General features: G+C 40.2%; 2 pseudogenes; one reads left to right on the forward strand and one right to left on the reverse strand.

Annotated features, from left to right (window-relative positions):
• Nucleotides 1-15,522, forward strand: part of LOC113177481 (antigen WC1.1-like) — a 210,489-nt pseudogene that overhangs the window by 26,394 nt on the left and 168,573 nt on the right.
• Nucleotides 12,252-14,552, reverse strand: LOC144254832 (protein tyrosine phosphatase domain-containing protein 1 pseudogene; annotated as a pseudogene).

Genomic DNA, 15,522 nt, shown 5'->3' on the forward strand with positions numbered 1-15,522 from the left:
CTCACCATTTTTAACCCATATTCCTTCTCATTGTTGAAATCAAGACATTTGCACAGGACATAGTCAATGTGATATAGCTCTATCACTCCTTCCAGAAAAATTCTGGTTCCCCATAGATATTTTGGAGCCACTCTACTATTCCTTTCATTCTTCAAGAGGACTCTGGACTTTCATTTGGGTCATCACTGAAACCAGGATTCTCTTACTGTTTCAGGCATCTCTCCTCAGTCTCTCAAAGAAGCTGACAATTCTAACATGGAAGAGACAGCATCCTTATTGATCCTGAGACAAGAAGACCTTGAATATGATGATATTGAGCCTAATACCTTTTAAGTTTTTTTTTTGTGTGTGTGTGCAAACAAGTCTGAGAGAGAGAGAGAGAGAGAGAGAGAGAGAGAGAGAGAGAGAGAGAGAGAGAGTTAGTTCTGTCTTCTTCATTCCTGGAAAGTTTCTACTTGTATCCTTTATTCACAATAAATACTCTGAGCCTCAAATACCAGTGTCATTCTCTTAATGTGAATGCATTCACCGCCAGCAACCTCTGAAAATTCAGTGTTCAAACTGAATGGATCCCACCTAGGATCTCACACACACTACACAATTGCTTCTTTTAGATGGACAGATGTTTATTCTTCTCTTCAACAGCATAAAACAGGAATGCAGTCCTGAACTAAGAACTTGGTCTTACAAAAATTAACTTAGAAATACCCTTTGTTATATTCAAAAAATTCCATTCATGCTTGACTAAAACCTACATTTAGTGATTGGAGTGTATCAGGTGGATGGAAAATAGCTATATTTTTTCTAATTTTGCATAAGTTTTTTTTATAGAATATCAATAACTAAATTCTGCTACTGCCTATTAGTCTTTTACTCCAATGTCCTCTTCTTCTTTGTTGTTATTCCACAACTCTCCAAATTTCATGTTTTCCATAAAATTGTACTATTAATCATTAAATTCTGTTGTTTTCTGCCGGGGGGGGTGGTGGGGGGGTGACGAATAACTTTTGTACTTTGATACAGCAGGAGTAGGAGCCATTTATTGTAGGACAACAGAGCTATTATACATTTTGCACAGCTTATCTTAATTAGCATAAACTAGATACATCAGTCAACCAATAAGGAATCTCCACACTTAATGGCTCGCTTTTGTTACTTTTCAAACCACTCCCTCTGGCATTTTGCCAGGCACCATCCAGACTAACATTCCTCTGGCAAAATACCAGGTGTTATTTTGACTTGTTTACAGACCTTAACAGTTTTCTATCATTTTTCATTGTTCTCTACTTCTTTCTCTGCTATCTTGTTTAAACAGCCAATGATTCTAACCACCAGAATTGCAAAAAATTTCTAAGTGGCTGTATTTACTGTGAATTATTCCCATCTCAGACCATCTTCACATATTTATTTGAGTTGGAAAGGACTGAGTAAGCAAGCCAAACTCTAAAATTCTCTATGCTTGAGACTCATTATTATCAATAGCAAATTTTCCAAAATTCAGTTATTTACATGCAAACATGATTTTTTTCCACATCTGCATTCTAACTGAATAAATTTAAACCAAGATTTTATTTACACATTTTTATAATTGCTTCCTTTTACTTAATGAAATTTTTTCTGTTTTTATTTTGTTTAATATTTTTGTGTTGTAGATGGACAGCAATGCTTTATTTTCTTTATATATTTATTTTTTATGTGGTGCTAAGAATTGAACCCAGTGTCTCACACATGCTAGGCAAGTACTCTGCCACTCAGGTATAGCCCAAGCTCCTTCTGTTTTTATTAATGTGTTATAGATATTCATAATAGTGTGATAGATTTTGACATATTCACACTTACATTTCACATATTTTGCTCTATTCCCATCCCCAGTATTTCCAGTCTCCCGCTTCTCCTCCCTTCCCCCGCTCCCCTGCCTCTACTGTTCGTTGTTTTTTGTTTGCTTCTTTATATTTTGTTGTTTTTTGTTTGATTCTTTATATTTTGTTGTTTTTTGTTTGCTTCTTTATATAAGATTGAATTTACTCTAATATATTCATATATGTACTTAGCATAATTTTGTCAATTTCATTCTGCAGTTACTCACATTTCATGTGCCTCCAATGTCCTCCTCCATTCTCTTCTTTTCCTCCACTGAACTCTCTTCTAATTTTCATGGATCCCCCATTTTGAACTTTATTTGCCTCTAGCTTTACCATAAAAGAAAAAGAATTTGACCTTTGACTACCTGAGTCTGGTTTTGTTTACTTTTATTACTTGAATATTTTATTTAAAAATAAAATGTATTTTCCTACCATAAGATAAATAAAGTTATTTTAAAAATTCTGAAATTTATAAACCATAAGTACAGTTATTTTTTCAAAACTTCCCATGCACCTCTGTAATTCAGAATTGGGAATCATTTAGCTATATCAGAAAGTTCAAAGGCCTTACCTTAGACTATGAAGTTCCCACATTTGGAGGTCTACCTTCATTGTTGGACCTCATTAGATAGACACAGTCATTTTAGGAAACAGCAATAGCAACTGTTTCCTGAATACATCAGACTCTTACAAATTTGGGTTTTGTTTTATGTGGGAGTTGTTCTTTTCACTTTTATTCAAATAAACACAATACTTGTATATAGACTGATCATATATCCTTTCAAGCTAATGTACCTGTGATATACCTAGCCTAGTTATCTCATTAGATTAGAAGCCAGCTTGTCACAAGTTATGAAGGATTCATTTCTGTTTTCTGTAAAAATATCAGGATGTCTGTATGGCCTGGCCATTAGTTGATGTTGTAAAGTTGATTGGAATGCCTGCCCGTGCCCTGAACTCACCCAGGTCTGGTTTTCCCTGACCAGATAACAACCCTTTCCTAAACCTTAGTGATGCCTCATAAACTCTGGCCTTCCCTGGCCGGACAATGACCCTCTCTGAGTCTCTAAGATCTCCATAAATTCTGATGCCGGGGACAGCAAAAATGTAAACTTGTGTTATGCTCCTCAGAGTGTTGTTATCTGTAACCCCCCTTTGTGTAACTTTTTGGGCTATAAAACTGGGCCACAAAGAAGCCTCGGGGCTGTCTTGTTCCCCCTGTTTTGGGAGGGAAAGGCAGCCCGGCCGGTCGAAATAATAAGCTTGCTTTAATTTGAATTTAATTGGAGTCAGTGGTCTTTTCTTGCGTCCTGGTCTAACACCTGGATTTTTAGATGTGCAGTGCTGTGGTCAAATCATGACTATTCTATAATTTGAAACAAGCATCTTGTACATACAAAGCAAATAGCTGGAGTTTTTTGATGAAAAAAGAAAGAAAGAAAGAAAGAAGAGAAAGAAAGAAAGAAAGAAAGAGAGCTAATAAAAAAACATTATAGTGTCACTTGCCTACTTGAAATTGATGGAGCCAAGGACATTTTATTCTTGCGGGGGGGGAGGTAAAAATCTAATGTACCTCTAGATTTAATGCAACTGCTTCCTCTCTTTCTTTCCTAAATGAGACGTTTCAGGAGTGGTCTAGCAAGTTTGTCAATTGCTATTGGATTTGATTTTATAAGAAAATTTAAACAATATAGAAGAATGTTAAAGTTAGCCTTTGCCATTAGAGTTAGTAAGACCCATAATGACTAAAATATTTTCTGATGTTCTAGACCTATAATTCAGAAGTGAAAGAGTTGAAGAAATTTTATTCATTTTAAATTAATCCTGATTACCCAGAAATTCCATCTTGAAAACTAAGTAATACCTTGTTTAGTTTGGTCTGATTAATATCAATTTTACTGAAGAAGCTGGTGTCCTTTCTGTGGCTTGGCCTTTGCTACTCCTACATATTAATTTAATTTAAATAAAGTTGTGGGTTTAAGTACTGAGTTATAATTTGACCTGCAAGAAATTAGTTTAGGCAGTCTTGTCACCCTTATCTGAAACCAGTTAGGGTGAATGCAACCTGGGGTCCAATTCAACTTAAAAATTGTAATTCTCGGTCTTTGGGAAGTTCCAGTGAAATTGAGATGCTCCAGAATCTAGTGGACAGATTTCCATCCTGCGAAGTTCGGCTCTGAGAGCTCCATTTCTCCGCACGGAGGGTCGCATAGCCTGACAGGCGATCGCCTCTGACAGGAGATTGCTGGAGTGTGTGGCGCGCGCTGGGGAGCGGCAGGGTGCCGAGTGGGGGAACAGCGATATGGATTCGGAGGGGCTCCCGCCAGGGGTACATCGGAGCCCTTAGTGCTGAGTTCCGGCTTTGAAACAGAGGAGAGAAGCGGCCCAGGTTGGTTCCAGACACCGGTCGGACCACAGTGGAGGACAGCAGCCGCCATTTCGGAGAGATGATGTAATCATCCCCGTGTTCTACTGATCTCAGCCCATTCAACTACGGAACAGGTGATTTCAGGCTGGTATTTGCCTGCCTCTAGCAGACAGATTTCTTGCTCAGGCTCGGGACTGGGGTTCCTGTGGCGAATACTCCTAGAGGCGCATGCCGGGCAAGGCGTGCGCTGGGCACTGAGCAGCTGGATTCTGGTTCCCGGGGCTAACCTGGCCCAGGTCTGAGGAAATTGCGGAGACTGCCGGTGGAGGCCAGCTCCAAGTGGAGCGTGCGCTGAGCTTGGGGCGACTGGGTTCTGACTCCCGGAACAGTTTTGGCCTGGGGCTGGGGAACCCGTGGGGGTCGCTCGCTGGAGCCAGCTCCCAGCGGAGAGTGTATCGGGATCGGAGAGGCGGGGTTCCAGCTACCGAAGCTGCTTCAGCCCAAGGCTAGGGAACCAGCGGTGACTGCTTCTCAATCAGGGTCCAGCGGGGTGCTGTAGGGGCAGAGTGGGGCTTTCACCTGCGCCCAGAGCAGGCCAAGTGACCCGCCGGCGTGGTACCATGACACCCCAAATGCAGCTGGGGCTGAAGAGATTAGCGGCCCACGCCTAGAATAGGACCAGCGATTCCGCGGCACAGTAGCCAAGTAACCTCATTTGGAGTAGGGGCTGTGCAGAACTGCCATCTGAGCAAGTAGGGCAGGCAGACCAGCCGCCAACTGGCAAGACAGGCCAGGTAGCTTGCCAGCGTGGTGGACACATAACACCGAGGCAGTCGCGTCACACTGGTTGGAGTCGGGGTGGAGCAGGGTCGCCACCCGGGTCCGGAGGGGGCTCAGCGACCCGTTGGAGAGGTAGTCAGGTACCCCCATTGGGAGTGGGGGCTGTGCAGAACTGCGACCCACCGGCCTAGAGGTCTGCCAGCGCGGTAGACTCGTCACACCAATTGGAGTGGGGGCCCAGCAGAACCGCCACCCACATCCAGATCAGGACCAACGACCCCAGGGCGTGGTAGTTACGTTACCACAATTGGAGTGGGGGCAGAGTAAAGCCGCCACCCGTGCCCGCAGCGGGGGCAGACCTGCGACCGATCAGCGGGGTAGACAAACCACCATAATTAGAGGAGGAGCACAGCCAATACCCGCCCTGCAAGGGAGACTTCCCAACTATACAAGAGCAACATAAATAAATAGGGGGTAAATTTCAAAAACACAACAGTTGCACCAAGCAGAAAGAAACTCGAGCAGTATGAAAAGACAAGGAAAGAAAGGACCACAAGCAATGCAGGTCAACTCAACTTTAGAAGAGGTAATAGCTGCAACAGATGGAATGTCAGATAAAGAGTTCAGGATTTATATGCTTCAGATGATCTGGAGTCTCAAGGAAGACATGAGACAGCAAAATCAGACAATGAAAGATCACATTGACAAACAAATCCAGGAAGTAAAAGATCAATATCACAGGGAGATAGAGGTAATAAAAAACAAACAAATAGAAATTCTAGAAATGCAGGAAACAATAAACCAACTTAAAAACTCAATTGAGAATACTACCAGCAGAGTAGATCACTTAGAAGAGAGAACATCAGACAATGAAGACAAAGTATTTCAACTGGAAAAGAACATAGACAGCTCAGCAAGTCTGCTAAGAAACCATGAGCAGAACATCCAAGAGTTATGGGACAATATCAAAAGACCAAATTTAAGAGTCATTGGGATACAGGAAGGCACAGAGCTCCAAACCAAAGGATTAAAAAGTCTATTCAGTGAAATAATACGAGAAAACTTCCCAGAATTGAAGATTGAGACAGAATCCCAAATCCTAGAAGCCTACAGGACGCCGAACGTGCAAAATCATAAGAGATCCACACCTAGACACATTATAATGAAAATGTCCAACATACAGAATAAGGAGAGAATTTTAAAAGCTGCAAGAGAAAGAAAGCAGATTACATTTAGGGGTAAACCAATCAGGATAACAGCTGATTTCTCAACACAGACTCTGAAAGTGAGAAGATCCTGGAATAACATATTTCAAACAGTGAAAGAAAATGGGTTCCAACCAAGAATCGTGTATCCGGCGAAATTAAGCTTTAGGTTAGAAGATGAAATTAAAACCTTCCATGATAAACAAAAGTTAAAAGAATTCTCAGCTAGAAAACCATCTCTTCAAAAAATCCTTGGCAAAACATTACAGGAAGAGGAAATGGAAAATAACATTGAAAACCAACAATGGGAAGTAGGACAGTAAAGGGGGGAAAGTAGTCAAAGAGGATAACAAATCAGGGTTAGTAACATCAATAAACAAATATGGATAGAAGAACAAACCATATCTCAATAATAACCCTAAATGTTAATGGCTTAAACTCACCAATTAAGAGACACAGGCTAGTTGAATGGATCACAAAACAAGACCCAACAATATGCTGTCTATAGGAGACGCATCTGATAGGAAAAGATATTCATAGACTGAAGGTGAAAGGCTGGGAAAAATCATACCACTCATATGGACTGCGGAAACAAGCAGGAGTGTCCATACTCATATCTAATAAAATAGATTTCAAGCCAAAGTTAATCAAAAGGGACAAAGAAGGACACTTCATACTGCTCAAGGGAACCATACACCAACAAGACATAACAATCATAAATATATATGCCCCAAATAATGGTGCAGCTGTGTTCATCAAGCAAACTATTCTCAAGTTCAAGAGTCTAATAGACCACCATACAATAATCATGGGAGACTTCAACACACCTCTCTCACCACTGGACAGATCTTCCAAACAAAAGTTAAATAAGGAAACTATAGAACTCAATAACACAATTAACAACCTAGACTTAATTGACATATATAGACTATACCACCCAACATCAAGTAGCTACACTTTTTTCTCAGCAGCACATGGAACCTTCTCAAAAATAGACCATATACTATGTCACAGGGCAACTCTTAGACAATATAAAGGGGTAGAGATAATACCATGCATCTTATCTGATCATAATGGAATGAAACTGAAAATCAATGATAAAAGAAGAAAGGAAAAAGCAAGCATCACCTGGAGAATGAACAATAGGTTGCTGAGTGATCAATGGGTTTTAGAAGACATCAAGGAGGAAATTAAAAAATTCCTAGAGTTAAATGAAAACACAGACACAACATATCGGAATCTATGGGACACATTGAAAGCAGTTCTAAGAGGAAAATTCATTGCTTGGAGTTCATTCCTCAAAACAAGAAAAAACCAACAAATAAATGATCTCATACTGCATCTCAAAATCCTAGAAAAAGAAGAGCAAAACAACAGCAAAAGAAGTAGAAGGCAAGAAATAATTAAAATCAGAGCTGAAATTAATGAAATTGAAACAAAAGAAACAATTGAAAAAATTGACAAAACTAAAAGCTGGTTCTTTGAAAAAATAAATAAAATTGACAGACCCTTAGCCATGCTAACGAAGAGAAGAAGAGAGAGAACCCAAATTACTAGCATACGGGATGAAAAAGGCAATATCACAACAGACACTTCAGAAATACAGAAGATAATCAGAAATTACTTTGAATCCTTATACTCCAATAAAATAGAAGATAGTGAAGGCATTGATAAATTCCTTGAGTCCTATGATCTGCCCAGATTGAGCCAGGAGGATATAGACAACCTAAACAGACCAATAACAATTGAGGAAATAGAAGAAACCATCAAAAGACTACCAACTAAGAAAAGCCCAGGACCGGATGGGTATACAGCTGAGTTTTACAAAACCTTTAAAGAGGAACTAACACCAATACTTTTCAAGCTATTTCAGGAAATAGAAAAAGAGGGAGAACTTCCAAATTCATTCTACGAGGCCAACATCACCCTGATTCCGAAACCAGACAAAGACACATCAAAGAAGGAAAACTACAGAACAATATCTCTAATGAACCTTGACGCAAAAATCCTCAATAAAATTCTGGCAAATCGGATTCAAATACATATCAAAAAAATTATACATCATGATCAAGTAGGATTCATTCCTGGGATGCAAGGCTGGTTTAATATACGGAAATCAATAAACGTTATTCACCACATCAATAGACTTAAAAATAAGAACCATATGATCATCTCAATAGATGCAGAAAAAGCATTCGACAAAGTACAGCATCCCTTTATGTTCAAAACGCTAGAAAAATTAGGGATAACAGGATCATACCTCAACATTGTAAAAGCAATCTATGATAAGCCACAGGCCAGCATCATTCTGAATGGAGAAAAATTGAAGGCATTCCCTCTAAGATCTGGTACAAGACAGGGATGCCCTCTCTCACCACTTCTGTTCAACATAGTCCTCGAAATACTGGCCAGAGCAATTAGACAGTCAAAAGAAATTAAAGGCATAAAAATAGGAAAAGAAGAACTTAAATTATCACTATTTGCAGATGATATGATTCTATACCTAGCAGACCCAAAAGGGTCTACAAAGAAGCTATTAGAGCTAATAAATGAATTCAGCAAAGTGGCCGGATATAAGATCAACACGCATAAATCAAAGGCATTCCTGTATATCAGCGACAAATCCTCTGAAACGGAAATGAGGACAACTACTCCATTCACAATATCCCCCCAAAAAATAAAATACTTGGGAATCAACCTAACAAAAGAGGTGAAAGATTTATACAATGAAAATTACAGAACCCTAAAGAAAGACATAGAAGAAGACCTTAGAAGATGGAAAAACATACCCTGCTCATGGATAGGCAGAACTAACATCATCAAAATGGCGATATTACCAAAAGTTCTCTATAAGTTCAATGCAATGCCAATCAAAATCCCAACAGCATATCTTGTAGAAATTGATAAAAGAATCATGAAATTCATATGGAATAATAAAAGACCCAGAATAGCAAAAACAATACTAAGCAGGAAGTGTGAATCAGGCGGTATAGCGATACCAGACTTCAAACTATACTACAGAGCAATAGTAACAAAAACAGCATGGTACTGGTACCAAAACAGGCGGGTGGACCAATGGTACAGAATAGAGGACACAGTAACCAATCCACAAAACTACAACTCTCTTATTTTTGATAAAGGGGCTAAAAGCATGCAATGGAGGAAGGATAGCATCTTCAACAAATGGTGCTGGGAAAACTGGAAATCCATTTGCACCAAAATGAATCTGAATCCCTATCTCTCGCCGTGCACAAAAGTTAACTCAAAATGGATCAAGGAGCTTGATATTAAATCAGAGACACGGCAGCTGATAGAAGAAAAAGTTGCTTATGATCTACACGCTGTGGGATCGGGCTCCAAATTCCTCAATAGGACACCCATAGCGCTAGAGTTAACAAATAGAATCAACAAATGGGACTTACTCAAACTAAAAAGTTTTTTCTCAGCAAAAGAAACAATAAGAGAGATAAATAGGGAGCCTACATCCTGGGAACAAATCTTTACTCCACACACTTCAGATAGAGCCCTAATAACCAGAATATACAAAGAACTCAAAAAATTAGACAATAAGATAACAAATAACCCAATCAATAAATGGGCCAAGGACCTGAACAGACACTTCTCAGAAGAGGACATGCAATCAATCAATAAGTACATGAAAAAATGCTCACCATCGCTAGCAGTCAGAGAAATGCAAATCAAAACTACCCTAAGATACCATCTCACTCCAGTAAGATTGGCAGCCATTAGGAAGTCAAACAACAATAAGTGCTGGAGAGGATGTGGGGAAAAGGGTACACTTATACATTGTTGGTGGGACTGCAAATTGGTGCAGCCAATTTGGAAAGCAGTATGGAGATTTCTCGGAAAGCTGGGAATGGAACCACCATTTGACCCAGCTATTCCCCTTCTCGGTCTATTCCCTAAAGACCTAATAAGAGCATGCTACAGGGACACTGCTACATCGATGTTCATAGCAGCACAATTCACGATAGCAAGACTGTGGAATCAGCCTAGATGCCCTTCAATAGATGAATGGATAAAAAAAATGTGGCATTTATACACAATGGAGTATTACTCTGCATTAAAAAATGACAAAATCATAGAATTTGGAGGGAAATGGATGGCATTAGAGCAGATTATGCTAAGTGAAGCTAGTCAATCTTTAAAAAACAAATACCAAATGTCCCCTTTGATAGAAGGGGAGTAAACAAGGATAGGGTAGGGACGAAGAGCTTGAGAAGAAGATTTACATTAATCAGGGATGAGAGGTGGGAGGGAAAGGGAGTGAGAAGGGAAATCACATGGAAATGGAAGGCGATCCTCAGGGTTATACATAATGACATATAAGAGGAAAGGAGGGGTAAGACAAGATAATACAAATCGAAGAAATGATTTACAGTAGAAGGGGTAGAGAGAGAAAAGGGGAGGGGAGGGGAGGGGAGGGGAGGGGGGATAGTAGAGAATAGGACAGACAGCAGAATACATCAGACACTAGAAAGGCAATTTGTCAATCAATGGAAGGGTAACTGATGTGATACAGCAATCTGTATACGGGGTAAAATTGGGAGTTCATTACCCACTTGAATCAAATTGTGAAATATGATGTATTAAGAACTATGTAATGTTTTGAACGACCAACAATAAAAAAAAAACTCTGAAAACTAGAAAAAAAATTGTAATTCTCTCATAGCAAATCAGCAGCCAAAGACAGAGGCCTGAGACTAGTGGGCCTATGGAACTCAGATTGGGTAATGGGGACCATGTCAGGCCATTGTCTATGTGGATAGTGTATTAGCACAAGCAGGCTGGCCCAACCCTGGCTGATTCTGGCTGTGTCTCCTTTACAGAATGGTTGTGATGTCTGGAGACAGCAGGGCCAGCACAACTAGCTGGCAGGACTATACTTTCTGTGGAGACCCTGGAGGGACACAGGCAAGTCCTGTTCTTTACCAATTTCCCACACTGCCCACTTCTCACCCCACTTACTTTGTAAGATGTGATTTGGCTCAGCAGCAACTTAGGAGAGTGGGAATAGGCCTGGTATATTGAGATTTGCTCCTGCCTACTGTGACAGCCAAGGCTGGAAAGATAATCTGGAAGCCTGATGACCTTTACTTTCTACAAGCAAAAAATCCCAGTCATAGCCCAGAGCAGTGGTGCATGCCTGTAATCCCAACAGTTCAAAAGAATATGGCAGGAGGAACATGAGTGCAAAGCCAGCCTCAGCAAAAGAGAGGTGCTAAACAACTTAGCCAGACGATCTCTAAATAATATTCAAAAATGGCTTTGATGTGGCTCAGCAGTTAAGTAACCTTGGTACCAAAAGACAAAAAATCCCAGTCACTTTACAGCCTATCCACTAAAGCAAAAGTAAATGGCTTTGAAAAATAATACACTTTGAAACTCTGACACTTTTATAAAAACAAAAACCAAGAAATTTCAAACAAAATTTTTAGAAGTCCTTTAAAAACATATCAATAAATTTCTTAGTAACAAATTTAAAACATTTGAGACTCTTTGTGACTTTCCTGTAGGATACATACGCAGTAAGCTTTACTATTAAAAATTATCTATTTGGTAAAATGCATAGGAAAAGTTCTATCAAAAAAATTGTTTTGAAATTACTTTTTTCCAGAATGTCAAAAAGAATTAAGGTAAACCCACATACTTAAAATGTTAACACAACAATATTAATTCAGTTGAATAAATAAAAGAAAGTGGCACCAAACTTATGGCAATTTTTCAAGACTAAGATGTAACTCAAGAATATATTTTTTAAAATTTTTGTTTGTTTGTTTTACTTGTAGATGGATACAATACCATTATTTTATTTATTTATTTTTATGTGGTGCTGAAGATTGAACTCAGTGCCTTGCACATGCAAGACAGGTGCTCTACCACTGAGCCACAACACACCCTAAGCTCAAGGATATTATTTTTTAAATAATTTCCCTGAAAAAGATCATTCTAAGCACAAGACAACAGCACTAAAAATAAAGTACTATGAGAAAAAGTAGTTCTACAAACTTCACCTTATTCACAGATGAACAGAAATGTTATCTTGATATTTAGGCCTGACATATTCATCATGAGGAGAAATTTACCTTCACAAGAGGCCTGGCTTGGGGCTCTTTTGTCATTTTTTTCCCCACGCAAAACATGCTTAAATATTTTCTTCAGGAATTTGTAAACTATTGGTCCATTCTCCGAATCAAAACTAACCTTAGTTAAAACCTCAATGATATGAATAAGGCAAGCTTCCTCCACCTCCATGGCAATTTCTTCAGGTTCTCTATGCAATGCAACACACAAAGGATAGTCTGGTGCTGTCCCTTCTCTAATAAGAACAGGGCTTCAGTGGCACCTGTGTGTCTATCAACCAACGTGTCCACATTCTCTTTGGAGATTATAGGCTCCTTTAGTTGCTCCATCAAAGACCATATCAAATGACCCAGGATGAAAGGATCTCTCTCACCACATGTTCTTTCCCATGCTCCACTTTGGAAATTTAGTTCTTCTGACACATTTCTACCTTCCTTTTCACTTAATCCTTTTCTATAAACTCATTTATATTTGTCAGAGCTTTGGCTGCCAGTATCCTCCTTGCTTTAACAGTCAATTCAGATGGCAAGTCAGCATGTGGCACTGCTTCAGACAGACCTTTGCTCTTTTGGGGATCTAGTCCAATCAAGAGCTGTGTCTTGAATGAAGAATGAAGACACCAGATGAAGCTTCAGCCTGGAAGGCTGCAGCAGATTCTGCCTTCCTCTTCCACAGAGCCTGGGCCCCAACCACTATGTGGTTCACAACGACAGAGGCCATTTGCTGCTGAGACGGGTTTAGATCCTTATGGAGATTTGCAAAGTTGGTGTAACTGGTTCCCCAGGATTGCATGAATGTAAAATACCCACAGAGAAGGTTCTACTTCATTGTACTTTTGATTGTCTCTCCCTCAAAGAAGTGGTGTTTCATCATCCTTGGATCTTTCCAATCCTCCACACTTAGAGTGACTCCAGAAAGAAAATGTGTTGCCAACCAATGCCTCCTCTGGAAATCTAGTTCTGGAGATGTTGAGTCTCCACAATGTCTGATGGGCTTCTGCTGCTGGAGGTTGTAGCACAGCACGTCCTGGGCAGGAATGGTGTCCCCTCTTGCTCCAGGAGAGTTTTGGTCCTCTTTAACTCTGAGTCACTGTACCTGAATCGCCTTTTTGGATGGGTCACTGGACATTCTGCCTTTTCCAAAGGAGGTCAAACTCTTGCTCATTGGAAAGAATGATCTCATTTCTCATACTCTGCCACCACTTCAGTAGGGTTAAATGGGTCTGATGCCTCAGTCTTGTGCTTCATTAACTCTTCATCCAGCCACATTGTCATAATCTCACTCATGTTCTTTTCAATTTCAGCAGAGAGTTCAGGTGCTTTCACCATGACCTGCATCACCACTGGCCTGTTTTCAGCAAGGAATTTGCAGACCAGTTGGAAAATTTGGGGCACATGTTCAGAAGTCATGACTCCTAACCATGAATCAGATGATGGTGGCAAATTAGGTACTAGACTAATGTGACAGCATATGCTTTGGAATCACAGCAAGAGAAAATATTGCGTGAGAGGAGTCAGAGTGAGTAAATTGTTGTACACATAGCAGTTGTCCTCTGGTTTGTGTTGAATTGGGTCACTTAGTCTGCAGAAATATAATTGCTTGGTCAGCAGTCATTCTTGTTGCAGAAACTAAATAACATGCTATTAAAACACTTGTCTGGCTAAGCCCTGTGTGATGATAGATGACAATTTTTCCTTCCTGTAAGACAAATGTCATCATCTTCACCATATCTAAATGGTGGTAGGAGATGCTACTCCATAATCCTTCCATCCAAAATTGTAGAAATAAGTGCCACCCTCCATGAATGCTTCAGAAAGGTATGTGTAACCTTTTTCCTTCCACAGCTGCTAGCATCCTTACCAGGGTGCTGTAGGTTGATTATTGATTTTAGACCATGACTGAGGACCTGCTCCATGATGTGGTACTTCTCCAGGAGCTCAGATAACAGGAGAGCCATGACCTGGATATTATCAGTGATCCAGTATGAATAAAAACCCTTAATATCTTGCTCTTGCTCACTCCAGCAGGCTGCATTCTCACATTTGCATGCTCTACCACCACACTCTATGGAACACATCAGTGTCAAGGGATGTCATGCCCATACACGCTCTCCACTTTTGTGTACTTCAGTGTTGGATGTTCTGAATTTCCTTTCATGTTTGAAGCATGCCCACTATTATTCACCAACATGGAATATTGTTCTTCATTTGGAGGCAAGACTCCTGCAGCCATGGTAGTTTCTTTTGGAGCTTTGCTGTCACTGTCAGGATCCAGAGCCCTTTGAGCCAGTGGCTCGCTCATCATCCAGAGCCCAGTGGTGCAGGCGGACAGGCAGAGCTGGCTACCGCAGGGGTGCTACCTCTGAGGGTCTGCAGAAGCAGACCTCCCAGGCCACTCCTCACTACCCTGGGTGGACAGTGAAGTTCAGCCCAGTACATAGGCAATATACTCCTCTGTAGGCCACATACCTGCAAATCTGTGTTTATACATGTTTCTGGAATGGCCCTCTGTACTCTCCAGTCCTTTTTTATATGGTGTGTCTAGGTCAGGTTTCTCAGTAGGTACAGTCAAGGGGCTGGTTGGTGTGCTATCATCTCAAGCTCAGCTGTGAGCGAGGACCCACTATGAGCTCCTCACCTTGTTCTTGGTGGTATTCAGTTCCTCCTTTGTGGCCACTCCGTGAACTGACAGAAAAAAACTGGCCTCATTTGTGGGGATGGGCTGGAATTTTTGTGTTACCATCTTCTTAACATGTAATTGTTCCAATCTGGAAGATGCAGACATTATTAGAAGATTCAGAGGGCGAGGGTTGAGCAATAGGAGCAGACATAGTTACCACAGCTCCCATAGTGGCCATAACCAAAAGCTTAGCAAGTAAACATTAATGTTTTTATTAAAGTGTGTGTGTGTGTGTGTGTGTGTGTGTGTGTTTAAATCATGATCAAACTTAAATTAATTCAGGTAAAACATGATTTTAGCAGTCTCTTTTGATAGTTATTATCCAACACTCATGCATCAGACCTCTTTCTCTATAGCATCTCTACTTACTTTTGGTAGGGCTGACACAAGTGTGCATCTCATGTTATATTAAAAGAAGATATTCTTTTTTTTTTCTAAAAAAAGGCCTGTGACTTTATTAAAAACATGCACTCAAACATACACAAAAGAGAATGAATGCATCAACATATGATTATCAGATATT

The sequence above is a fragment of the Urocitellus parryii genome, chromosome 5 (genome assembly GCF_045843805.1).
Source record: "Urocitellus parryii isolate mUroPar1 chromosome 5, mUroPar1.hap1, whole genome shotgun sequence".
Taxonomy (NCBI): Eukaryota; Metazoa; Chordata; class Mammalia; order Rodentia; family Sciuridae; genus Urocitellus; species Urocitellus parryii.